Genomic DNA, 27,483 nt, shown 5'->3' with positions numbered 1-27,483 from the left:
TTTCTTCTAAAAAACTGAACTGACAATGATACGTTTCAACACAACTGGATTATAAAGCTGTCAACCCCAGTCTCTATCCCTGTCAACAGTGCTTGGCTGTGGAAATTTCAGCCTGCAAATCTGTCTACTATTGAGCAGGTTTTTGCAAGTCTGCAAAGGGAACAGAAGGAGGGAGACAAGAGTGAACCTCTGTGTGGTTCCAGTCCCAACCCATTAATTCCCTTATACAGCCAATTGCCACTACTAAGAGCATCACCACTTCACGGCAGCCAAATTGGAGGAGTGGACCAGGATAATAAGAGCTAGAAATTGTTAATTACCTTTTATGACATAAACCACATTTTTGTATGTCTTGGAGGGTTTTATGTTGTGCATATGCTAGTATATGATTAATCGTCACTAGGCAGGCTTTGACTTAATCACATATCACCACCCTGTCCAATAGGGAATGGGTTTTCACTGTCAAGGCAACTCTAATGCTGTTTTACCTTTTAATTACAGATGAAGCAAGGTAACCTGTTATATACAAGAAAGCATACTTACAACTCACCCACAGCCAACCAATCCCTGTGCTACAACCAAACCATAGCTACCAACAGCTTATGGAACTCAAATCATATTTCAATAAATCAATTGCACAACTTGATACAAAAAATGAAGTATGAGGGGGTGTGGAAGAGAAGTGGAAACATAAAGGCAACTCACGGTTTATGGCCATATGTAAACTCATTCCAGTAAGAATCTGCAAATGGGTATGCATAACAGATAGAACTACAGTATAAACACATCTGCTCAGTGAATGTAATCCATAAAAGACTTCAAAACAAAGCAGGAAACAATATTCAAGCTGTTACATTTAAAAATTATTAAGTGAACTAGAATCCAATTAATAATTTTTTTTCAATTAAAGCAAAAATCCCACTGATTTTCCAAAGAGTACAATCAAGCCAGGAGTACACAGTAATACATAAAAGCACAGAAATTTTCTTGTTATAAGGAATTTGACAAGTGCTAAATGCTTAAAAAGAAGATTCACAATCTGTTACACAGAGCCAGGATAAGTCATTTGCTGCGTATAAGTCTCTTATTAATTACAAGACATTATTTTAAAGCTTCAAGAGACTTTACTGTCAGTCAGAAGCATCTGGTTCCTCAAGGCATCTCAAAATGACCTTTGAATTCTTTTGATTTCTAGACTTAGGAGCATCCAGTGTCAGTGTCAGAACATGTGACCAGACAAAGTGTTTATTTTTGTGTGTGTGAAATTAAAATCTGAAAAAAAGTCAGAATTTAAGTGAAATTCTTTTCTGTGTTACAAGAATGAAAGAACAGTGGCTCTTATCTCTCCTTGAACATCCTTCTCCAAACTGCTTGTCCTTTTCTGACCTTTTACCATTTCCCTCTTCATTCATCTCCTTCTTATGCAAACTACCTCAACTTCTTCAGTCTCCCATCAGAGAGACATTTTTCTGTCCCTGAAAATTCTAGTTACTTTCTTCTCAACAACTTGTAACACATAAAATGTAGTCACATTTGTCCCAGAGCTGCAACCAGCCCCTGAGACACAGGAAAAAATGTTGATAGGATCTGTGAATCACTCTTCTCTAACTACCACCCAGGCTTGCTTGCATCTCATCCAGTAAATTTATTTGTACTCTTGTGCAGAAAATTTCAATTGTTGTCTTTGTCAGCCTAAGTTTTTCCACTGCAATGAACTGCAGGAATCTGGAGCTCCAGTAATTCTTCCTGTTAAATTTGGGCATCTAGTCCCATGGAAAGAGTTTTATTCAACTTTTTACATCAAGACAATTGCATGATTATTTAAAATTTATCTTTTTCCTGTGGGAAAAAAAAATGGAGGCATTCATCTCAATTATTCATGTGGCGTTAAAAATACACCAGATTGTAAAAAGCAAGTGACCATTTTAACAGATTTTTAGTAGGTGAATTCCAGCTGAAAAAATCTAAGCACATGTTACATATCCATTTAAGAGTGTCTTCTATATCCTCCCTTTCTTCATTCAATGAAGCTCATACTCTTCCGTTTCCCTTTGCAGATTGCCTAATATCCTTTCTCCCAAGCCCAAAATGTGTGACCAAAAAGCAAAGCATCTCCAGACAGAAGGAAACATATTCAATTGACCCCTGCTCTGTAACACTTTTAAAGCTCCTCCATACAGTCATACCACTATTGTCTGGAAGGAACCTCTGGTGTGTCTAAGCCCAGCCTCCTGCTCCATCATGGACTGTCACCACCACTAGACCAAGTGGAAAGAGGCTTTGACCACTCACTCCTTGATAATCTCCATAGAAGGAGATTTCACAGCTAATCTGGGTAACCCAATATAACACTTCAATACCCTTCTGGAAAAGAAACCATTTGTGAAACTGCAGTATGTGGTGCTTGTCCCAGTTATCTTCTGTGCTAGGGCTGCACTCTCAAGGACACCCTTAGGTAACACCTTTAAATCACCACACAGACATTTCAGATGCCCTGGAAGTGATCACCCTCCCTCATGCTCCCCAATTCCTCTCCTTGCATCAGTTTCTGGGGCTGCATCAGGTGGCTACCAGCAAAACAGGGACCTACAAGTGTCTTGGGTCACTGCAGAAATACCATTTTCATGCCAGCTCTCCCAGGATGATCTAGGCACCCCTTGCCAGCTGATAGATGAATGATCATCTCTTGGCTGGAGCTGACACACAGCCAGCAAGAGGCTGAGGAGTCACAAGTGCTGCTTTGATCACCCCAATCTTTGCTGTGGCCATAGACAATGAGGGAAGTTGGGCTTTTAGTTACAGTCTTCCTAAACGTTGCATCACGGTAATTTCCAATAACATTTCTTTGTCCATCAACAAGCAGCATCACAGTTTCTAAGCTAAAAGATGCAGAGCAGCTACAAAAACAAAATACTGACAAGTGAAAACACTAAAATAGATATATAATCACACAGAGGGATTTTTCCATTAAAACTGAAGCAGAAAAATAGATCTGGAAAAGATCTTGGAAGAAAACTCATGTGATTCTTCTTTTTACTTCTCTCCTTCCCCCCGCCCCCCCAGATTTTTTTCTGATGACAATTTGCCACAGGATTTAACCATGTGAAAAGTCTCTAGGCAAGCTCCTCAAATAGAATAGTCCCTGAAACCTTAAAAATAAGGGAAAGGGAAAAAGAAAAAGAAAAAGAAGAAAAAAAGAAAAAGAAAGAAAAGAAAGGAAAAAAAAGACAAAAGAAAAAGAAAATAAAATAAGAGGAAGAAAATAAACCCCTCTTAAAGCTTAATAAGTAGCCATTATTAGGTTTTGCTTACTGGCCAAATCAACTCCTAACAGAAGAAAACTGCCTTTCACTGCTGGAGCCTAGAAGGAACAGTGTTCATACATCTTTTGCTCTCTCTAGTTAGATCAGCATCACAGATCTGTCTATTTTGCCAACCCCCTTGGCTTTACAGCACATGCATGACTAATTTCTGCTTTGCCTTTTGCTGGTTTATGATCCTGCACCTCCTAAACTTACAAATTTTGACCTTCATCTTTCTAAAGGGAGACAAAACCACTGTTTCATCTGTTCAGCTAAGCAAAATGCGTCTCCTCCAACTGATGAGCAACTGTGCTGTGGCATGTATCTCCAAAGCCACCAATGATCATCCAACCATGTCAGATGCTATCTGTGGTTTAACCAGACCACTGATCTTCTCAGGCACATGGCCCTGAGATCGAGTTTCAACAATGCCACAGAACTCTACACGGGGCAAATGTTTCTCCTACTTCCTGACATTTGTGGTATATTGTTCTTATCCCAAGATGATATAACAGCCAGCTTTAAATGTCCCAAATGCTGTGGATTTTAGCACTTTCCTTACAGCTCCATCCCACCACCACAGTGACCTTCAATTCCTTTTTTTAATACTAATGCTCTTACTTATATCTCCATGTGCAACAGGGAAAGTATGGAAGATGCCTTCAATTTCCATTATAGCAGTTGCTGAAGGAAAAGCACAGCCAGTATCAGTGTGTAGCTTTCAGACTTAAGCTACTGTTGATGTCAGATAGGTTTGCCTCATCTGCAGAATAACAGTCCAACTAAGTAAAGATTGCTGTCCTCTTCTTAATCTTTTTACTGTTTTAGCATGAAAGACAACTGCAGAAGAAAGCATTTAACACCAAAGAAACTATCTTCAACTTTCACTGCCACCCCTAGCCACAAAAGAAAAGCTGTGTTTGATTCTGGTTCCATGTATCTTTTTCATCTCCATGTCTCTGTTGCAACGTTGCTTACAATTTATCTTTAAAGCGAAGAATTACATCTAGGAGCATGAAAAAAGACACTAGCAAAAGCTCAAAGGATTTTAAACAATATTTCTAATGGAAGAACTTACTGTCATGGTGCAACTATTCTTAAAGCAGAACTAAAGAGCATAGGAAAAACACCTAGCTCACTCTGATGTATGACATTTTCAGTACAGCAATTCCATCACCTTCACCACAGCCACTTTTAGTCCATAGTCTGATAGTCCTCGCACTGATGTCTCCTGTAGCCATTTAGCTTCTCCAAAACAGGAATGTTCATACTTATTAAACATCAGGATAGAAATTCATTAACATTTCTAACACATTTGGAGTAGAAACTGAATATAAAAACAGATTTCACTGTGAGTTACAATTTTTGAGAGACAGAGAGTCATCTATTTCAGTCCAAGCAGGAGTAAGAACACCCTCAAAATAATGTGCTAAGTATTAGTATCATAGTTTAATGATATTATTTTACTTCACTTCAAGCCTCCAACTTCAATCTAATGAATTCAGACTGGCACAAAACAAAAGAATGGGACAACTAGAGGTTGTGTCACAAGACAAAACCCATGGTTCTCAACACTTGTTATTTAAATAGCCATTTCTTTGGAACACATTCTTTTTGTTTGTTATAACTGCTACCCATTAATGGGCTTTTGTTCACAGAAATGGCTGATAACCACACTGATATGCACAATAACATGAAATGAAGGAATTCTTTAATTCATATGTCCATCATTTACTACATGTTACAGTGACCTATAATTCAGGACCTATTTATACAGGCAAGTTGTAGAGATCTATGTATGTCATCTTGGAAACAATCAGCTAAATAGGGTCAAATAAACAATTTTATGTTATAATTATTACTTAAACAGAGATAAAAACTCTGTTTGCTTAGGCACTGAAAAGGTATATAATCATAAAAGATTAGGTCTTCTTCCTAAAAGCTCTATTATTCCAGTCAAGGCAGTCATCTTCATTGACTTCACATATATTTCTGATTTAATGTCTGCCAAAAGACAACAACTGTAAACCAATCTGAGAGACTCCACAAAAGGCAGTTTAATTAAGATCAGTGTATTCAGACTGAGTTAGTTGAATTAATTCAGCTTGTACAGACAGGAAGCTTTAGAGCTTTACCTCACAAAGAGTTAGTGCATCCGGTTCTTTAGCATGGCAAAACTAACTGCTGACTCAATTAAGATTACCAAGTTCTCCATTTATTTGCAGGAAAAGTTATGAAAGCTCCAAGAAATGTTTTTCCTGTCTCTGTGGGTGCACTTTATCCTCTAATCATGGAACAGTCCTAATTGGAAGGGACCTCAATGGATCATCTAATCCAACCTTTCGTGGGAAAAGGAGCCTCAATGAGACTATCCAGCACTCTGTTCAGTCACATCTTGAAAACCTCCAGTGATGAGGTGACCTCCATTTGATCCTCTCCAGAGATTACTATCTCTTGTCTAGAAATAACTTTTATTTTATGTAGACACTACAGTGAAGAGATCCAATGAGAGAAAGTCCTGCAGTGTCTCTGGCCAAAAAGATGTTACCTTTCTTAAGGATCGTAAACCTGGAAAACTCTTTTAGAGGTGTTTTGTGTGGGCACAAAGACCAGAAAATTAAGGCTCAAAGAACATATGGTTAGAGTAATCCAAAGGGATGTGAGAGATGCATGTTGAGCCAGTGCTGGAAAGATGTATCTTGAATTCATATCCTGGATGAGTACCTAGCTGTCTCTTGGGTTGGGGTTTTCTTTGTTATTGGTTTGTTTTGGATTTTTTTTCCTCTGTCTGTTGGAGCTGTTCAATTCTTCTGGGTTATAGCCATAATCTTACATGCCTAGTCATGGGATTTTTTCCTTTATGCAGAACAGACTGTCTCTGCCAGAAGACAATGAGAGAAACCAACTTTGAATAACAGGAGTCCAGCCATTAGAGCATTAGCCAGGGATGCAGGAACACATTCAAATGCTCCCTGCAAATGAAGAAAAGAAGGGACTAGGACCTGGTCACTCATACTGATGACTAAGCACTGGGATTCTCCAGGAGCAGACATGCAGTTCCACCTTAGTGGTTTTAGCATGTTTTAAATACAGTGATAGTTACACCCTTTTGTGAAAAGAGTAAGGAAAGCCTACTTAAAGCTTCTTGTTTCAAAGTGACTGATGTTCCCCCCTGAGTAATAGAAATAAGGGTATTATGTAGAGAAAAATTATTACATGTTGTTATATATAATAGAAACCAGGGTGTTTACAGGATTAAGTAGCATTCCACTGACACTTCAAAGGCTGCCTATGATTCAACATGGATAGATTTGTATGCCTGCAAATGCAGAAGAGTACCATGCAAGATGAGATTTTTCTAGTACTTTTAAAGGAAGGCAACACACAAGTTAAACTAGGGAGGGCAAAGGAGCAGGGGCTCAGCTGTATCCCAAGACACAGGAGGAAGCTTTGTGCCCTCTTACATAGAGCCAGCAGAGCTCTGGAGAGGCATATGAAGTCAGCTAGACACTTACTGAGGCAGGATGTACATCTGCCCATCAAAGAATATTTCATATTGCCTAGTTGGAACTATTTTCAGTAGAAGCACATGGGGACCAGGTTCACTTGCTGACTTCTTCCAGATACATGTGTGCCGTAGGCCACTTGACAGGGCTTGGAGGAATCATAGAACCAGAAGCGCAGACCACTCTGGGTTGGAAGGGAACATAGAGATCATGGAGTTCCAACCCCTGCCATGGGCAGAGACACCTTCCACTAGACCAGGTTGCTCCAAGACCCATCCAACCTGGCCTTGAGCACTGCCTGGGATGGGGCAGCCACAGCTTCTCTGGGCACCCTGTGCCAGGGCCTCACCACCCTCACAGGAAGAACTTCTGCCTAGGAGCTCATCTCAATCTCCCCTCTGTCAGGTTAAAGCCATTCCCCCTTGTCCTGTATCTACGGGCCCATGTCCAAAGCCCGTCCCTGGGTTTCTTGTAGCCCCTTTAGGCACTGGCAGCTGCTCTAAGGTCTCACCTTAAGGAGCCTTCTCTTCTCCAGGCTGAACCAGCCCAGCTCTCTAAGCTCATCTACAGGCCATCTCTGTGGCCTCCTCTGGACTCCACTCTTGGGCTGGGGGCTGTTATGTTGTGATCAGGCTGAGCCTGTGCAGCACTGCTGGCTGAAACCTGCTGCAGACCATGGGAATTCGTGACACAGTGATCCTCAGCTTCATGAACCCAGCCACACACACTGAATTTTTTCAGGAAATATTTCCAATAACTCTCACACAGGTGGAAACAGGATCAGCTCTGAGTTGTTCACAAACCAAAAGAAGAGATGGATTCATCTGACAATTTCATTACAAGGGACAAATCTATCAAACAATTTCTTAAATCACCTCTTTTTTTCAGTGACTTAAAATCACATGGCGAGATTCCCAGCAGAAACAGAAATGCCTCCAGGAGTTTTCAGGCAACTACCACCATTGTTGAAAGCAGTTGGAATTCACAAAGCTGCCATTTAACCCCAAGTCCTTAACAGACTTATTTCTCTAAAGGTTTGCTTCCTATGTGTGTTGGAGAGCCTCAGCGCTCACAGCATTCAGTTGTTTATACCTATTTCCCATAAGCCTGAAGGAGGTTCACAAAAGAGGTCTTTTCATGCCCTTGAGCCACAGCTTTGCTCTCAGAGCTACAGAAAACACAGTGCACAGTGATCGTCTTGCATCTATGAGATATGTCCTAAGCCAGGGTAAGGGCCACCTCTTCTATTGCCCAGGAGAGAGACCAGTTTCTTGGGGTGGGTTCTGTCTGCTCCCCCACTCCCACAGCAATGGTATCACATTGAAAAGTCCTTCTCACTTAGATTCAATGACAGCTTTTATGCTGCAATTGGCCTCCTGAATCCCACCCAGAACTGCTCTCTGAGATAATGAGGTCTGGAAGGAGAAGGGATTTATATCAGTTTCCTTCCTTGCAAAAAGTGCTCAGTCTGATCTTCCACTGTCCTGGCTTATTGCTGGCTCTTTTGAGCATGACCATGCCATTAAACTCACACCCTGAATAAATACCTGCTGGTTATTTGGGGCTTATACCACTCACTCTAATATGGAAAGTCCTTTCTATCCCAGGAGATATGGTTGTTTATTGACCAGCTGGTTTACTTGAGATTTTAAAAATTCTTGCAACATATTCAATTAACTTTGAAACAGTCACATTACATTTTTGTAACAATGACAAACTACTTCCTGAGCAAAACAATGAGATGTCAGCATATTCACAATATTTCAACATTATGTACTAATCCATTTGTATCCACAATGTTGTTTCTAAAAAAAAAAAGAAAAAATAGTAGGCCAGCATAATGCAAAGGACGCTTTGATTTATTTCTCTTTCTATTTTTCCTTTTTTTCCTACTTCTTTTTTCCTTTTTTTTTTTTTTTTTGTTAAAAATATTCCAGGGCACACCCTGTGTCAGTCTAGATAATTCAGAAATGAGACCAATTTGCTTCTCAAGATGGGACGTCAGAAGAGAGAAAGAAAATATCCATAATTCAAAAAAAAAGGCACTATTCTTCTTCTGGGAAGAAAGCATCTTCAGCAGAGCTCTGGATATGGGCCTTGTTGAACTTACACTTTTCTACTGTATTCCAGATTGTTATCACTTTCCAGTTATTGATCTGGACCTTAAGTCCATGAGACAGATTTATCCCACCCAAGGTTTAGGAGATATCCATACCCTCCAATTTTCTACCAGCTGAGTGGTCACATTAAAATATGAAAGGACATCATGTAACTATGCCCCTGCATGGACTTAATGTGGGTTTTCTTAGCAGAGGATCCACAAGTAAATGAGCTGTCGGTGAAGACTTCTTTCCCAGCTGTGGGCTGCAGCATACTCAAGACAAGTTCTGCTCCCCATGCACCGCTAGAGAAATAGGAACTGTTGAAATGTCAGTCTCTTGGACCTCAGCATGCAGCATCCTTCGGAAGCACTGCAACAAAGTATGCTACCACTTGAATGGCTCTGCTAGACCCTACAGTCAAAAGCATATGGATCATGCAGGACATGGTTTTGTTTCAATTCTGTTTCTACCATGGCCAAAACCTGCCATCTTCTACTTTGTACTTTAACTTAAACAGAAGGAACAAATCTAACTAACAACCCACTATAAAAATGTACCCATGAACTAGCAAGTATTATCCAAGGAAAGTCTCTTTTGAAAAGCTCCATTTGGGAAAACCTTTCAAAAGTGTCTTCAAAGAGAATGTCTTTTGGAGAAGATAATATGAAAGGAAGGAGGAAGGCTCAGTGGCAATAATAGGAGCTGGAGGATTCCCCCAGAAGTTATTACTGATCATTGCTTCTGATCAATGGAAGGAAAAAATCTTCTCTGGATACACTCAGCTTTCTAGAAAAATGTTCAAACTTGGCAAATCCATTTTACTGGCACCTTGTTTTCCAGCACAGATAAAAGGTAATGACTGACATGAGTTGCATGAAATCTTCTCATTTATCCACACCTCTGGAAAATATGCTGGGTTCTACTTCCTTCCTGGCTTTGGTGAAGCCCAGATTTTCATCCTGACATAATCTTTCCCATGTGTTCAAAAAACTGAAGGTCTCTTTGTATCTGGAGGGTAACCAAGTACACACATGCCCTGAAGATGTAAAGTCAATTTGTGCCTAAGGAAGATCTACAGGAATTTAGGAGCAACTCTTGGCATGCTTCGTCAGCCGCTGATTTTACATCCGCCTTTATTTCTTCCTGACAAAAAATCACAATATATGAGTGCCAACGCACCAGCTGTTGCACACCTGAAGCATCTCAGGCCCTCTTTTCATGGCTGTAGTCTGAGGCTGAGTTGAGCAGCCAAAGAGTAGCTTCTCTCTTGTGAGAGAACCTCCTTCAAGTGGAGAAGATGTTGATTGTCAGCTAATGTCTTGGAAGAGAGATAGTCCAGTGGAAGCCTTGGTGTGAGATACTTTTAGGGATGGTGAAATTAAGCTCCACTTGGCATAAGAGGTCTTTTGGGAATTAAATAGTATAGCCAGAACTGAAGAGCTGGCTTGGCAGCACCCCAAGCTGTCACAGCTAGGCTCTGTACTAGCCCTGTGAAGGGGATATTACTGGAGCTGTATTTCTCTGTTTGACAACAGATGTGAAAAAGCAAGGCAGCAGATGCACACATGAGCAAGGTTAACTGAACTTCCCACACTACGCTGCCTTCATTCCTCTCCCCAGGTACACACAGCTCTTGAGAAACCAGCCTTCAACCTCAGTGGAAGTGAAGCCAGTGACAAACGAGATAGAGATCGTGGGACAGGAAATGTAAGGGTGATGCCTGTGCCTTTGCAAGCTCCTTTGAACTGCAAAGATATTTAGCTAGCATTTCAGGCACCATTTATTTCACTTGCATCTGTGGTTTTGTCTTCCTTTGCTTTTCCTCACTGAGCATCACACTTGCAGTTAAACTATTGGTTTCTGGGAGATTTACAATAGTAGGAAATACAACCACCCCTCAAAAAAAAAAAAAAAGTTAAGCCTGTATCTTCCTACACTGAATTCAATATTCTTGCTATTCCCTCCTCTTTCTCTCCTCACTTTTTCACAGGAAAAAGAAAGGCAAAGAAGCAACTGCCTCCCATTAATAAACATACAGTAAATCTACTGCAACAAAGGCCTATGGTCACCACTTTCGAGAAAAATTTTGTTGCCTTTCGCATGCAAGCTGAGGTTCTTCGTCTCTATAGTAATGACAAAACCTGTTCTCAGGCTGCAATTCACCCTGGGGAAAATGGGATTCTGAAATAGTCAGGAGTTATCCTAATTTAGAGGATATGAAATGCACAAAAAAGCACTCGCAGCATAGGAATGAACAAGTCCTCTTTGTTTCTGTTTCTCCCACAATTCCCTGCCCAGAACTAGATACATGGAGCAGATTTCTAAATGTCTCCTGCTGCAGCCATTGTAAAGGCCTCCATTTCTGACAAAATCCTTTAAAGGAGACAGCAAAGGCCACAGTATGAGGAAAGATTGGCACCATCCAGTGTTGCTCCGTCCACTAGTCCAAGAAGCTTCCCAAAAATCTGAATTCAATTTCCAGGACGCTGAATGGTTGTTCGCCTGGTGACAATGTACCAGCAGCTTCATAAGCTTTTTATTTTCTGTTAAGAAACCAATTGCCTTGGATTTTGGATGAGAATTAAAACAACCCAAGCTCCCTCTCACTGTTTGTTCATTGTTCATAAGCTGTTCTACATTTGTCCTGTTCAGTGAGCTATTGTTCCATAGGGGCACTGCAAACCTCTGCAAGCACAAACTCAAACCACATTGTAAATAGTACATGGCTTTGTTTAATCCAGAGGGAACCCCTCGGCTTCAGCTGGAGAGGCAGTCACAGCAAAGTGACCTGCCTTGTTTATCACCACCACTAGATATTGCCCACTGTATTTTGGTGCCAGCCCATTGTTTGCTGTTTGATTTTTTATTATATTTTTTAATAGAGCAACATAAAATGCTTCACCACACTGACTTGTCATGGTTACAAGGATGCTTTAAAGGTTTCCATCCAGTAGTTAAAAGAGCTTTGTCCTATTGAGCCCTGCCCGCAAACCCTCCTCCAAACACAGGCTGCTGATGCCCTCTGCTGGTGTACTGCTGTCGATTTGAGGGCTTTTTGTTGTTTCTGCAGAGAGCAAGATTGTTACTAGGTATCATTTTCACTCCTAATAAACATGTGTGTCTTGTCAACAAGCTACTGCAAATGCTTTCCAACTCAGAAATCTATCACCAGGCAACAGAAAAAAACTGTCCATCACAGTGTTCCCTCCAATTTAAATTTCAAGTTTTCTTTTTCCTCTTTTTTTTGTTTTTTTTTAAAAAAGGTTACATGCTATGGCAGTATTTCAGCAGTTTATACAACATCATGGGAAAGGAAAGGAAGGAATTATAATAAAAATACCAGTCATCATATTCTCTAATTCCAGTAGATTTTAGAGAAACCAGTCTGGGTTGTCATGCTGCCCTGAATATATATTCTAGATTTGAGTAAAGGCATTATTTGAAAGTGTGCTGTGGTAGACAAATGTTATCATAGAACCATAGCATCTTGGAATGGTTTGGTTTTGTAGTGGTCTTAAAGCTCCTCCAGTTCCAACCCCTCCCACGGGGAGGGACACCTTCCCCTAGATCAGGCAGCTCCAAGCCTCGTCCAGCCTGGCCTTGAACACTGCCAGGGATGGGGCAGCCACAGCTTCTCTGGGCACCCTGTGCCAGGGCCTCACCACCCTCACAGGAAGAACTTCTGCCTAGGAGCTCATCTCAATCTCCCCTCTGTCAGGTTAAAGCCATTCCCCCTTGTCCTGTCCCTAGAGGTCACAAACCCCTCTCCACATTTCTCATAGTCCCTTTAGGCACTGGAAACTGCTCTAAGGTCTCCTGGAGCCTTCATATTATGACAATTCACACCGCTGCTATGCAGTCCACTGTTAGGAACCCTTTGCTCACCTCTGCCTGCACTGTGAGGGAGCTGCCACAGCTCACATGCTTGTTTATGCAACAGACATGTTTGTGCATGGTACAGCACAGGAATCCCTGCACACAGGGAAGCTACATCTGGTATTGTACGGACAAGCAGAGAGCCAGGGTTTTGCTGTGATGGTGGAAAGGCAAACACAGAATCCAGTGGTCCCTCACTCGGAGCCAAATTGTCTGATTCCCAGAAAGGGACAGCAATGGGGGAAAGAGTTAGAAACACATTTTTTAATTTTCTGTGGATAAGTAAACCTCGCCAGCACAAAACACAAAGTTAGCATCTCTGCAGTAATGGGGGGAAGTTAGCTCTGTGGGATGATCCTGTAGCATTGTCACCCATTTCGATTTGAGCAGTAAGCCAAAATATGGGGACAGACATACTGTTTCCATTAGGAGAAGTAATTGATGAAGAAATCAGATATTTCTCTGATGTACTCCTATTTTTCTGCAGAGAATGTACAAAGCCCTATTTCCCTTCCCCCATTGTGTTCAACCAGCAGGAGACAAGACTTTTCCATTGAAAACTCCAAAACTTTTTCCAGCTTGTACTCTTCTCAAAGACTGTTTCTTACCCTTTTCCTTATGGATGCATTGCAAATGTGGCTTTGGCTTTTTGTGGCCTTTCTTACTGGTTTTTCTACTCACATATCTGCACTGCTCTGAGTGCTTCTTGCTGGGCACAAAGGATGTGCTCACAACTCCTGCAGCAGCATTCTGTTCCCAGCAGATCAGCACAACCTTTTTATTAGGGATTGCCCCCCAGAAATGTGCCAGGAGAGGTGTTCGCATCAGCCTCCCTCACTTCATGCTGGCAATGTTGGCTTAACCACTTTAAAAAACAGCTCCTTGCTACCTTCTTGTTTTCAAACTGGACTAAGTTAAGCAGCAGACACACAAGCAAGCTGGCCACCAGACCTTCAGTGGTGAAAGCACAGGCAGTTGGCAATGAGGAGTCAGAGGTGGCTGAAGACGGTGTCCCTGCCATATCCACTAGCAAGCTGAACCTAGGTAAGGATGCCTGTGCACAGACTCCTCCACTGCCTGCCATGTGCCTGCACACACCAGTTTGGCAAGGTGATGTCAAGGTCTGTGTATTTATTTGCATTTTGCTGACAACCAGCCCTACATCTGTCTTCCATGTCTCAGATGTGGCACCATACTTACCATCAGCTGTGATGAAAAGGAACTCCTTTTAAGGGCTTTTTTATCTTTCACCTGAACAAAGGAAGGCTCTCCACCTCCTCAGTGTGAAATCTCACTCCAACTCCAGAACCACATTTCAGTCACACTTCAAACATGACACCTGAAGAAGCGTTTTCTCTCAGAGCTCGGTCCCTGAGATATGGATATCCTCTCGTTAGCAGGCACTATTAAAAGGCGATTACCAGGTGGAGAAAGCAACCTAGAGAAATGATTCCTCCCTCCAGGCACGAAGAAACCTTCCCCTGCAGAAGAAAACAGGTTCTTAAAACAAAGCAGAATAAATAAACCTTCCCTCACTTCTGTGCCCTGCACACAGCTGTAAATTCAATGCTTTCTGGAGAAGGTCATGGAGTCCATCGGCTAATGGGTTTCCTGCCTGAGGGCATTTACAGTAAGAGTACGTTTGATGGACAAGGGCCATCACGAGTGAAAACAATTTGACAGGACAGAAGATGAAAGCAGAGAGTGACTAGAGCAGCTAAGAGCAATGTCATGGTAACAGCTCGGACACTGCACACCTCTGGCAGCTACATTTGAACAAAGAAAGATGCCTAAAGAAATGCAGCTGACAAGGACTGATGTGAGAACTGCGTGATACAGCTCCAAGCAAAGAAACAGGGGAGGGAGAGAAGGGAAAGAGAGAAGGGCACATGTGGTGCTGTGCCAGTGTAATAAGGAAGCCTGCAGTTAAGGAGATACAATTTTCAGGTAAATTTAATGCAGGTTTATAAGGAAATAAAATATTTCCAGATAGCAAGATATTATAAGATTATGGATGAACTGAATAAACCTGTCCCTTTTATGCCTTTTTGGCCACTCATATCAGAAGATGATGTAGTAAAAGCTAGTGAAAGGGGTCATACAAAAAAGTATATGAGGGATGATTTTATCCTTCAGAACATAGGAGCTGCATAGTCTATTCTTAATCTTCACATTACCTACCCATTCATCATTTGAAATTGTTTTGATACTCCTCTCTCATCATGTATTTCTGCATTCCTTCTTCTGTCTGTGTCATGAACAGCTATCAGCAGGACTACAAATTGCAGTAAGTGCAGGGAGTCCATCTGCAAATGACAAATCTTAACTCTTTCCCTAATCCTAACTCTTTGCTAAAGGAAGAGGCAATAGTTTTTTTTACAAAGAGGTTTTGAAATCTAGTTAGTGAAGCCTGCTTTAAGCAAATATATGGCATGCACTGTCCTTAGCCACAGATCCAAATAAAGCATGGAACACAATGAATACAGAATGCTCTCCTGCAATGTGGAGGACTTATCCAACATAATTCTGCTGTGATCTTTAAGCCCTATGAAGCCAGCAGTCATGCCACTGCCAGGTGTGAAGTCAAATACTTGAGCCTATGCTTTGATGCAATACAGAGTTTTAGCTGGACAAACAAGCTTGTTTTTTCCTTGCTCCTCAAAGGTGCAGCCCACTGGGAAGCGGTGAAAACAATATCATCCAAGGAGGTCTCATTGTTACTCTCCACTTGGAAAATACTTTCAGACTGTTTCTGTCACTGTTTGCAAGATGGTTGGGTTTTTGTCTGGCTTTGGGGTCTTTTGGGGGAGGAGAGGACTGGGAGGTGCTTGGGGGGCTGTGGGTTTGGGTTTTGTTTTGTTTTGGTTTGGTTTTTTTTGTGGTTTGGTTTTGGTTTGGTTTGTTGTTTTTATTTTGCTTGCAATAAACTCATGCAGCTGGCAACTTATTTACCTTTCTCATGTTTCCTCCTACAGTACAAGCATTGTTCTACCCCTTCCTTGCAGGCCACTGTTTCTCATTAGTCTGTGTTTGTCTCTCATCTATACATAGCAACTAAGCTCCATTGCTATTACACTTTCAGTTTTCATCATTGCCTCTTTTCTGCTTTGCTACTGCAGATGATGCCATTAGGACAGTATGATACAGCTTTATCACCAGCTGCATACCACATATGTTTTAGACACATCACCTCTCGGTCTGTAATAGCAATGAAGATCAGATGCCTGATTCATAGAATCCTCAAATGTTTTGGGTTGGAAGGGACCTTAAAGCTCCTAAAGTTCCAAACCCCTGCCATGGGCAGGGACACCTTCCACTAGATCAGGTTGCTCCAAGCTCCATCCAGCCTGGCCTTGAACATTGCCAGGGATGGGGCAGCCACAGCTTCTCTGGGCACCCTGTGCCAGAGCCTCAGCACCCTCACAGGGAAGAACTTCTGCCTAAGAGCTCATCTCAATCTCCCCTCGGTCAGGTTAAAGCCATTCCCCCTTGTCCTGTCCTTACAGACCCTTGTCCAAAGCCCCTCTCCAGATTTCTTGTAGCCTCTTTAGGCACTGGCAGCTGCTCTGAGGTCTCCCGTTCAGGAGCCTTCTCTTCTCCAGGCTGAACCAGCCCAGCTCTCTCAGCCTGTCTCCAGAGCAGAGCTGCTCCAGCCCTCGCAGCATCTCCATGGCCTCCTCTGGACTCTCTCCAACAGCTCAATGTCCCCCTTGTGTTGTTGCCCCAGTGCCAGGTACAGGACTGCAGGGGGGGTCTCCCCAGAGCAAGAATCCCCTCCCTCAGCCTGATGCTCACACTCTGGGGGTGCAGCCCAGCACATGGTGGGGTTCTGGGCTCAAGCACACACTGAAGCCAGGTCATGGGGAACTTCTTGTCACCCAACACCCCTAAGCGCTTCTCCTCAGGACTTCTTTATCTAGTCTGCCCCAGTCTGAGTTTGTGTTGGGGATTGCCCTGATCCAGGGGCAGGACCTTGCACTTGGCCTTGTTGAACTTGTTGAGGTCGGGTATTTAAATTTCTTCAGGAATTCGTGTCATAGATGAGGGGACAAGTTCCCCACCCACAGGAATGAAGGCAGAGAGGGAGGCACCCACAGCACACATAGAGTAGAAACACAGCCACAAGGGAGGTTGTCATGGTTTAAGCCCAGTTGGTAACTCAGAACCACACAGCTGCTTTCTCATTCCCCCTCCTCTTCTTCTTCCCCTTGCTCCTGGAGGGATGGGAAGGAGAATTGGAAGAATGTAACTCCCAGTGGTTGAGACAAGAGCAGTCCAGTAACTAACATATAACACAAACCACTACTGTTACCACCAATAATAATAATGGTAAGGGTAATGACAAGGGAAGAGAATACCACCACTCACCACCCACCAACCGATACCCAGCCTGACCTGAGCAGTGATCTAACCCTTCTGGGTAACTGCCCCCCAGTTTATATACTGGGAATGATGTGCTGTGGTATGGAATACTCCTTTGGGTAGTCTGAGTCAGGTGTCCTGTCTGTGCTCCCTCACAGCTTCTTGTGCCCTTCCTCACTGGCAGACCATGAGGCTGAACAGTCCTTGGTCAGACTAAACATTACTTAGCAACAACTAAAAACACCAATGTTATCAGCGTTGTTCCTGGACTGAAAGTCAAAACCACAGCACTGCACCAGCTACTAAGAAGGAGAAAAATGACTGCTGCTGCTGAACCCAGGACAGAGGGTTAGCCATGCAAGCTTTCTTCAGTCTTGCATTCTAGACAGAGTCATGATGTTGCTTTTCCCAACATGCAAAATGAAAGCTCCCAAAACTCAGAGACCTATTAAGACAATAAGTGACAATTTGGCACACTGAAACCACGACCACAGAGAAAATGTAACTGAGACATCCTGAGTGAAAGTGAAGGTCACAGTAAAAATGCCCCTCAGACAATATACAAAATGTTGAGGAAGTTGGTTTCTTTTACTCCTTTTCATGGCACCCTGAAACTGGAGTAACCAACAGCCCCTTTCCATGTGCTAGGAACACGTATGATCCTGATGCACTATGTGACTGGTAGGTTGTCTCCTTCCCGGCGCTCATGGTGCTGTTTTCCAGATTAAAGGTGACAGGCATTACAGTCAAGCATGCTTTTCTCATCCCCAAGAATAACCCTGAAGAATGAGGCTTCAAGCAGATGCTGACACTTGTTCTGTCATGCAAGTTTCCCAGGTTAAACAACATTGATGGAAAACTCTTTTGAGCTTTTTCCATTAGTATGAGCTGCTACTGGGCCAACATCATCATTCTTCATATGTAAGAACTAAAATCCTGCATGCAAGTTATTAACATTATCAATTTATTCACATGCTTAAAGAAATAATTGCAAAGAAAAAAATAAAACAAAACCAAAACACCCACAGGTTAAAAGTGTTCATTTCTCTCATGTTGGAAGTAGTCAGTGAAGATATCACCTCTGTGATTTAGGCTGTGATTTTCAAACAACTCTTAGAAAACAGGCACCAAAGCCACTTGTTAAAGATAGTTGAACAATGGAAATATCTGGTTACTAAAGCCCATTAATTCTGATACCACCTATACCAGCTAATATAGAGGTCACAGACAAGTATTTGGTGGGGGAACATCAAACATAGCCTCCTACACCGAGAGATGTGAATATGGCCCGTGTGTGCCTCTGTACCCCTATTAGAAGCAGCAAGCATGTGGCTGCGATCTCCCACTAGCTGAACTTGAGACATCCTAACACCAGACACAAATTAGATTCTGCCCCTGTCACAAAAGCAATCCCAAAGAAGTGTCTCAATAGTGATTTTCCATGCAGAAGCTCACTTGGATAGTGAACAGCTAAATAGTCATTTTAGATTGCTTTCATATCTCTTCTTATTTCCAAAAGAAAGCAACTGCTGTCATGCTTACTTGATTAGAATATTTAAATCCTTCAGATTCACTGGTGTTTCTGGTATGCGTAGAAAGCTGGACAACTAATTAGGTAAAAAAGACTTTTTGAATGTCTGTTCTCTCCAGGATTTGGTTTGATTTTTCTTTGTAACTACATATGCCATATTCACTGACTATAGCAGAATATCCCCTTGGAAATCCTCTAGCTCTGGTCCCATTGTCTGTCAGCCCTGGATTCTACCAAGGATTCACAACTTACAAATCCAACAGGGTACAATAAACTTTACCTGAAGTCTCCTTATAAACAGTATCAGAAGGATGAGGATAACCCTATCCATGGACTTCTAAATTAAGTCCAAGAAAAAGATATTCCAGTCCCCCAGAACAAACTTGGATGTGAACCTACTAAAAATTCTGCATCCAGCAAGTGCTGCATGAATTTTAGCCAAGGACCTAAGCTCTTTGGTAGACCTGTATCTCAGGGCAAACCAGAAACATATTTTTGGGGAAAGGAGAAGAAGAGGTGGCTGTAACACAGCCATAAAGAGGCCTTCAGTGTGGTGGCCAAAGTGCACCCCTGAGGATGGATGTAGGCACCATGGGCAGTAAGCAAATACCCAAAGTAGTGCTGGGCTTAAGTGGCTGGAGATAAAAGTTTTGTATAGCAAGAGCTAAATGGCTGTAGTTATTTCTATTTGAAGACTGGAACTTTATTAAATGCTCAGCAAAAAAAAAAAAAAAAACAGCTACATTTACCCCATTGCCCCTTGAATATTTGGTCTTGGAAAGCATTTACAGTTTGAAATCTGAAAACAGTTTCACTTCAGTGATTCCTTTGTAACTTGTGAAATTAGTAACTGCAAGTAAATAAAAGATAACTCTCTCATAAAAGAAGGTTGGGTCTGGTTTTAATCATTAGTTAGCACCAGCCCAAGTATATCGTCTAATTGCGATCCAGATGCAGGCAGCTCTGGGGTCACAGTTTAAGAGGAGTACAGGTGAGCTCCTCTTGAATGATAATTTCCACACCTCTCCCTCCCCCATTTTGTAAGCAGTCTGAGATGGAAATTTCATTGTAAAACTATAAATTCTTGAGCAATCCTATGCCAAAATTAAGCCAGCAAGCATAGTTTACAGCTTACTGATAATAATCTTTTTCATTTGTTTTTACAAACAGAGAGGGACTACAGAAGTGAGGGAGTAATATAATTGATTGTGAGCCAATGACCTAGACTCATTTCCTTTGAATTTCACATCAAAAGCTCACAGTGATTTTTAAGAAGGCCAAAATTATTTAGACTGGAGAGAAGGATGGTATTAACACAATGGACCGAAATAACTGGTTTATAAGAATTAGTTGCTTTCACTTGGGTGTAAACCCCAGTAAAGTAGACATTTAAAGTGCACGCCTACCTTTCAGTTTAGAGGGGCTTAACTATGCGCACAACTAAACCCCAAAATCATTGCCTTACTGTTGCCCCCCTCCCCATCATTTCTACTTCCTGTAATTCCCAGTGAAAGAAGAGGGAATCTGCAACTGCCCAATAGCTCCTGAATCATATCTTTTCACAAATTATAAATAATTTGACCACTCTTCTTTTTCTCACCTAAGCCAAACATTAAAATTAGAGATCTGTAATTACATATGCCAAAACTGGTGCATCTACTGTCATTATGAGCAAATTAAGGGGACTTTTAACCGTCTATGCTTTTTTTTTTGCAAAGTAAATGTCTACTTTTCCACCAGCCATCAGACATTCCTAATCAAAAATTCAATCAGTGGGCATTAAAGAGAGCTAGTATTAAATTAAAATCATAACTCAGAAGAACTCTGAAAAGATAATGCATGCTGTTTGACCTGGTTCACTTGTCAGACACTATCTCTCAAGAAAAGTATTTTTCACATGGACTGTCAGCAGGATTTACCTAGAACCTTTTTTTTTCTCCAATAAATATGGCCCAGAGTTTGAGAAAAATACTAAATCAATAAAATCAAACTGCTATTTCAAAGTTGGGAAATCATATTTGAAAATAACAAGTGTATCAAAATGTAAGTGGGATTAACTTTAAGTATTATCTTTAGATGTGGCTAACAGTCTTGCATCTGATCAGTAGTGTAACTGTAATTTCCGAGGCTCTAAAATTGCATACTGTCATTCAAAGATTTCCAGAGACACTCACCACTAGCAATGTACTCAGTTTTGACTCCCATGAATCTGTTGTATACAAAAAAACTCAGCAGGAGAGCGATATATGCACTTCAGTCTCTATAGATCCTATTGCTGCTGTGGAATAGAACAATGTAATGTGTGCTCTTACAAGAGACTCTTTTGGATTGCCCTTTAGTCTGCTCTTCTTTTGAAATTCGTGGTGATTTAGAAAGATTTAAACTTTAACCTTATGTTTGTACGAAATGGCATCAGCCCTTCTGAAATATCTGACTTCGGGCACATAAATAAGTTACCACTGAGAAAATTAGGATGTCAGTTTACACACACTGCTATTCTACATGATGTGATACGAATCCATGCCCATTCCTTTACACTGAGAAATAATCTCTTTCTTTTACAGTTGCAAGGTAGATAACTAAAATAGATAGTGTCTAAAATCAGTCACTAGGGACAGCTCCACAGGAATAGGATCATTGAAGGCTTTCTGAAGTTTGTAGATGTTATTTGCTTAGAAGACCTGACAATTTTTTGCAAATTCACTTTTTGGCTTTTAGTAACTACTTTTTGATGGTGAACACAGTGAAGTTGCTGTTTGCTAAGCCATGAATACAAAGAAGGAAGATGAAAACTACCCACAAGGCTATAGATGAGATTTGACATGGAGCAGCCCCTGCTCATTGCCACTCAAATGGTGCAAACCCTGTTGGCACCAAGGTGGGATCAGTTTAATTGGCACCTTAGCAGTCAGATGGCACCACTGCAAGTGCACTTTGTTTTGGGAGATGAGTTGTTATACATCCACTGGCCTGAAGGAAAGGAAGATGCACAAAGCTGCAGAGGGCTCAGCCTCTAACAAAGTACTTGGTTGAGGACCTCAACCACAGAGGTTCATTTGCCTGATGAAGATACACCAAAGGAAGCTGGACCCATTTGTCTTTCTGGAAATACGTAATCACACAAAGAGGAACCTGGTGCAAACCCTGCATTGCTTTCATATTCTGAGATATAACTGAGAGGCTGTATATAGAATCATTGAATGGTCTGGGTTGGAACGGACCTTAAAGCTCATCCAGTTCCAGCCCTCTGCCATGGGCAGGGGCACCTTCTACTAGACCAGGTTGCTCCAAGCCTCATCCAACTTGGCCCTGAGCACTAACAGGGCGGCACTGATCCATCCCAACACTCCTTGTCACTTACCATCACCTGTAATGAATGCTTGGAGCAATGCAGAGATATTTCAGCAGCTCCAGCCAATGAGCCAGCCCATAGTATGGGGAATAAACAAGAGGAATTAGAGATGGGTACATGTCTATGAGGATATGATATAATCGGCATCACAGAAAACATGGTGGGATGGCTCCTATGACTGGAGCATTGGAAAGGAATGTTACAGGCTTCTTACGAAAAACAGGCCAGGCAGACAGGGAGAGGGAGTTACTTTTATACTAGTGATAGGCTGGAGAGTATGGGACTCTGGCAACAGGTGATCACTCAACAGAGAGTTTGCAGGTCAGGGTTAAACGGAGAACAGCAACAGGGGACATTGCTGTGGGGATCTGCTATAGGCCGCCTGATCAGAAGGATTCTGTGGATGAAGTGCTCTATAGACAGATAGAGCAGCCTCACGCTCACAGGCCCTTGTTCTCATGGGGGACTTCAACCACCCTGATACCTGTTGGAGGGACGGTACTGCCCGGCACAAGCAATACGGAAGGTTCCTTGATTGTGTGGAAGACAACTTCCTTCTGCAAGTAATAGAGGAGCTGACAAGGAGAGTTGACATGCTTGACCTCATGCTCACCAACAGGGAAGGGCTCGTTGGAAATGTGACTCTCCAGGGCAGCCTTGGTTGCAGCAATCATGAGATGATTGAGTTTGAGACCTTCAGGACAGTGAGAAAAGTGTGCCGCAAGCTCACTGCTCTGGACTTCAAGAGAGCAGACTTTGGCCTCTTCAGGAACCTGTTTAGTAAGGTTCTATGGGATATAGCCCTAGAGGGCAGGTGGGCCCAAGACTGCTGGTTGATATTCAAGGATCACCTGCTACAAGCTCAGGAGCATTGCATTCTAACAGGAAGCAAATGGGGCAGAACGGCCAGGAGACCTCCATGGATAAGGAGCTGTTGAGAAATATGAGAGGGAAAAAGAGTTTACAGAAGGTGGAAGCAAGGACAGGCAGCCCTAGAAGAAAACAGGGACATTTCTGGGAAGGTAGGGACCAGGTTCGGAAAACTAAGGACCAGTTAGAAATGAGTCTGGCAAGGGATGTGAAAGATAACATCAAAGGCTTCTGTACAGGTACGTATCAAACAAGACAGACAAGGGACAACATGGGCCCTCTCTGGAAGGAAACAAGAGAACTGACTACCCTGGATTTGGAGAAGACAGGCTCTCAATGACTTCTTTGCCTCAATATTCACTGGCAAAGGATCTGACCACACCACACAAGTCTTGCAAAGCAGATGCATCGACTGTGAGAATGACCACTGCAGGAAATTATCAGGTCAAGACCATCTTAAGAACCTGAATGTACACAACTCTGTGGGACCTGACGAAATCCATCTGCGGGTCCTGAAGGATCTGGTGGATAAAGTTACTAAGACACTGTTCACCATATTTGAAAAATCACAGCAGTCATGTGGAGTTCCTGATGACTGGAAAAAGGGAAATATAATCCTCATTTTCAAGAAGGGGAAAATGGATGACCCAGGGAATTACAGAGCAGTCAGTCTCACCTCTGTGCCTGGCAAAATCTGGGAGCAGATTCTCTTGGAAGGCATGCTAAGGCACATGAAAAACAACAAGGTGCTTGGTGACAGACAGCATGGCTTCACTAAGAGGAAATCCTGCCTGACCAATTTGGTGACCTTCTATGACGGGGCTACGGAAATGATGGACAGGGCTAGAGCAGTTGATGTCATCTACCTGGACTTATGCAAAGCATTCGACATTGTCCCACATGACATCCTTGTCTCTAAATTGGAGAGACATCAGTGTGATAGGTGGACCACCAGGTGGATAAAGAACTGGCTGGATGGTCGCATGCAAAGAGTTGTGGTCAACCGTTCAATGTCCAGCTGGAGACCAGTAATGAGTGGTGTCCCTCAGGGATCAATGCTGGGACCAGTCTTGTTCAACATTTTTGTTGGTGACATGGACAGTGAGATTGAGTGTGCCCTCAGCAAGTTTGCCGATGACACCAAGCTGTGTGGTTCTGTTGATACGCTAGAGGGAAGGAATGCCATTCAGAGGGACCTTGACACACTTGTGAGGTGGGCTGATGCCAACCTCATGAAGTTTAACCATGATGAGTGCAAGGTCCTACACCTGGGTCACAGCAATCCCAGGCACAGCTACAGGTTGGGCAAAAAGGAAATTCATGGTAGTCCTGCGGAGAAGGACTTGGGGGTGTTAGTCAATGAGAAAATGAACATGAGCCAGCAGTGTGCACTCGCATCCCAGAAGGCCAAACCGTATCCTGGGCTGCATCAAAAGAAGCGTGACCAGCAGGTTGAAGGAGGTGATCCTGCCCCTCTACTCTGCTCTTGTGAGATCTCACTTGAAGTACTGTGTGCAGTTCTGGTGTCCTCAACATGAAAAGGACATGGAACTGTTAGAACAAGTCCAGAGGAGGGCCACGAGGATGATCAGGGGACTGGAGCACCTCCTGTATGAAGACAGGCTGAGAAAGTTGGGGCTGTTCATCCTGGAGAAGAGAAGGCTGCGTGGAGACCTCATAGCAGCCTTCCAGTATCTGAAGGGGGCCTACAAGGATGCTGGGGAGGGACTGTAGTTACATGAGAAGGGGTAACGTGTTCAAATTTAAACAGTGGAAGTTTAGGTTAATATAAGGAAGAAGTTCTTTACTGTGTGTGTGGTGAGGCACTGGAATGGATTGTCCAGGGAAGCTGTGAATGCTCCAGCCCTGGAAGTATTCCAGGTGAGGTTGAACAGGGCTTGGAGCTTGTCTATTGGAAAGTGTCCCTAGCTATTCTGTGATTCTGTGATTCTATGGGGCAGCCACAGCTTCTCTGGGCATCTTGTGCCAGGCCTCACCACTCTCACAGGGAAGAATTTTTTTGTAGTGCTGCCATTTCCTGTGACCAAAATGCATCGTAAATGTTTGACAACCAAAATTATGACTCAAGAAGAGGGAAATGTATTCTGCAACAATGCAGTGGTGGGATTTATTTAGTTCAGTTTTAGTTAAAATGAGTTAAAACAACATAAACATAAGTAAAGGCATTTACCACAGTATGAATTTATTACCAGCATAATACATAATTCTGGCTGACCACAAAGTCAGAGATCAATGCTGCAAATATAATCCTGGTAGCAGAGTAACTGATGTGTGTCCCAGAGATCACAAAGTGAATAAATGTAGACGCAATCTCTTCTACTCAGCAAAGAATCTTCACCTGTTGGAAAAATTAATAATATTAACCTCATGTTCGCCTACTTACAGAGTGAGACTTTCAAACTGCTTACAACTGCCGTGCTCTTGACATCTATAGGCATTTCATCATAGACACAGGCTGGGCACAACAATTTCCCCTTCTGCAGTGAGATTTCCATGTATTTCGTTCATTAGGAGCAAAAGGAGTAATGGAAAATAACTCTTTATGTAAAAATAAGGTAAGAGCAGCAGTCTTTCCAGTCTTAATATGAATTCCTTTTGGTTTTCTGCTTTCAGCACAGACTACACTTATTCAGACATGGTAACCTCCACCCTCACACCCTCATCCTTATCTGCCCCCTCCTACCTTTGCCAGTGTGCTGTGCGTTACTATCTTCCTTGTGCTCTGAGATAAAATTGTTTCAACTGAGAATACATCTACTTAATCCTTAATTGATCAGATAAAATTCTGCCCTTACACTCATCCCACACATTTTGTTCTCTATTTTGCTTTCAATAGTTACAGTATAGTGGCCTTACTACTACCAAATCTAACACCACGCTGCTTTTATCAGTACTGGCATGATCTCTTCATTTCAATTTCAAATTATTGCTGATCCTTTTCAATTCATTATTAACCTTTTATTCCCCTTCATGTATTTTTGAAGAGATGTTTCATGCAAGCAGATATCAACACTTTCCTTGCAAGCACTTATTTGTGCTAGGGATGGGCACTCTGTACTGGCCAGCACCTTTGGTTTAAAGTTCCAGGGATTTTCCCTGTCAGCTTCTCATGTGTTCTGCTTATCCTGGTTAGATACAAGTATTCCTCCTCTAATATGGCACTTTCAGCTCATAGGTCTCTTCAGTGTTTGTTTAATACCCCAGATGCTACCAGTTATTCTGATGGCATGGCTTCTACCACACTCCTGCCATCAGCAGCCAGCAGAGACAAAAGTCAGTGTGCATAATTTGTTCTGTTTAGGAGAGACCAAATAGCTCCGTCCCAGAATACCAGAAGAACTGCCACATAGAACTGCACATTCCACACTAAGGGTTTTAATAAAACCATAAAAACTGAGTTATGATGCCTGAATGGAACAAAACAAACACAAACAAAGATCAGAGGCACTTGCTTAAGTATGTATGTCTGTTGCATTGATCAGTGTGTATCATCATCATAGTCAAGTGAAAACCACAAATGCAGTCTTCTGGCATATCAGACAAGGTATCCAGGAGACAGGTAAGCCATTAATGCTATTTTATTAAACAGAGATGAAACCTCATCTGGAAAAGCCTATACAACTGAGCCATCTGTGTCCAAAGACGAGCCGAAACTGGAAACAGGGCTGGATTGCTGGGGCAGTGAAGGGAGGAGGCAGCCATCATTACAGAGGATTAAAGGCTTGCTTAGCATATCAAAGTCAGCATCAAGAGGGAGTATGATTGATCTCTAAAAATACATCAGTGGGTAAACCTCAGGGAGGAGGCACAGCTACAAAGCTAAATGACAGTATTGGCAGAGTAACAAAAGTGTATAAACTATCTATGAATACTATTGGACTTCAAATCCAATCACTTACAAAAACCAGAGCAGCAAGACTCCCTCCTACACAGGCAATGAAGGGCAGAAATCAGAAAGTTTTAAACTGGTATTTGATAAATGAATGACAATATAGTTGACTAGACCATGATAATGATCTGAGCTTGATGAAGTAGTCCATCATACCCTCTATTTTTTTTACCTTACAATTAAATATAGGAAAAAAAAAGAATTAAAACAGTACTATAACCCACATATGGAACACATTAAAATAGAGGTTTTCCAAGTGTATTTGTAAACAGACAACCAAAAACAAGTAGATGTGCTTTTACTGCAATCACAGAAATTATTATTGACCCTATACTATATAAAATTTTGTGAATGCTGCAGGGAAAATACAACTGTTAGTGTTGAACTTGACAGATGGTGACAAGACTGAGAAACAATAAAACACTGAAGAGAGAAGAGGACACAGAGTGAGAACAACCTGGATTAACCTTGTCATATATCAATGGTACACGTTAGTCTAAGCAGGCAGATATAAAACTGTATGTGTAAGATAAATAATATACGGTATACATACAGGATACTGCATTTCTGTCATGGGAAGCAACAATTTTAAAGGATTCAAAGATGGATGATAACTGCATCATGATCTGCCAAAGTACCGTGGGAATTTTGGTTGTGTACTCAGGGAATATT

The sequence above is a fragment of the Melopsittacus undulatus genome, chromosome Z, assembly GCF_012275295.1.
Source record: "Melopsittacus undulatus isolate bMelUnd1 chromosome Z, bMelUnd1.mat.Z, whole genome shotgun sequence".
Lineage (NCBI taxonomy): Eukaryota > Metazoa > Chordata > Aves > Psittaciformes > Psittaculidae > Melopsittacus > Melopsittacus undulatus.
The sequence above is the reverse complement of the archived record's forward strand: the minus strand, read 5'-3'. Positions refer to the sequence as shown.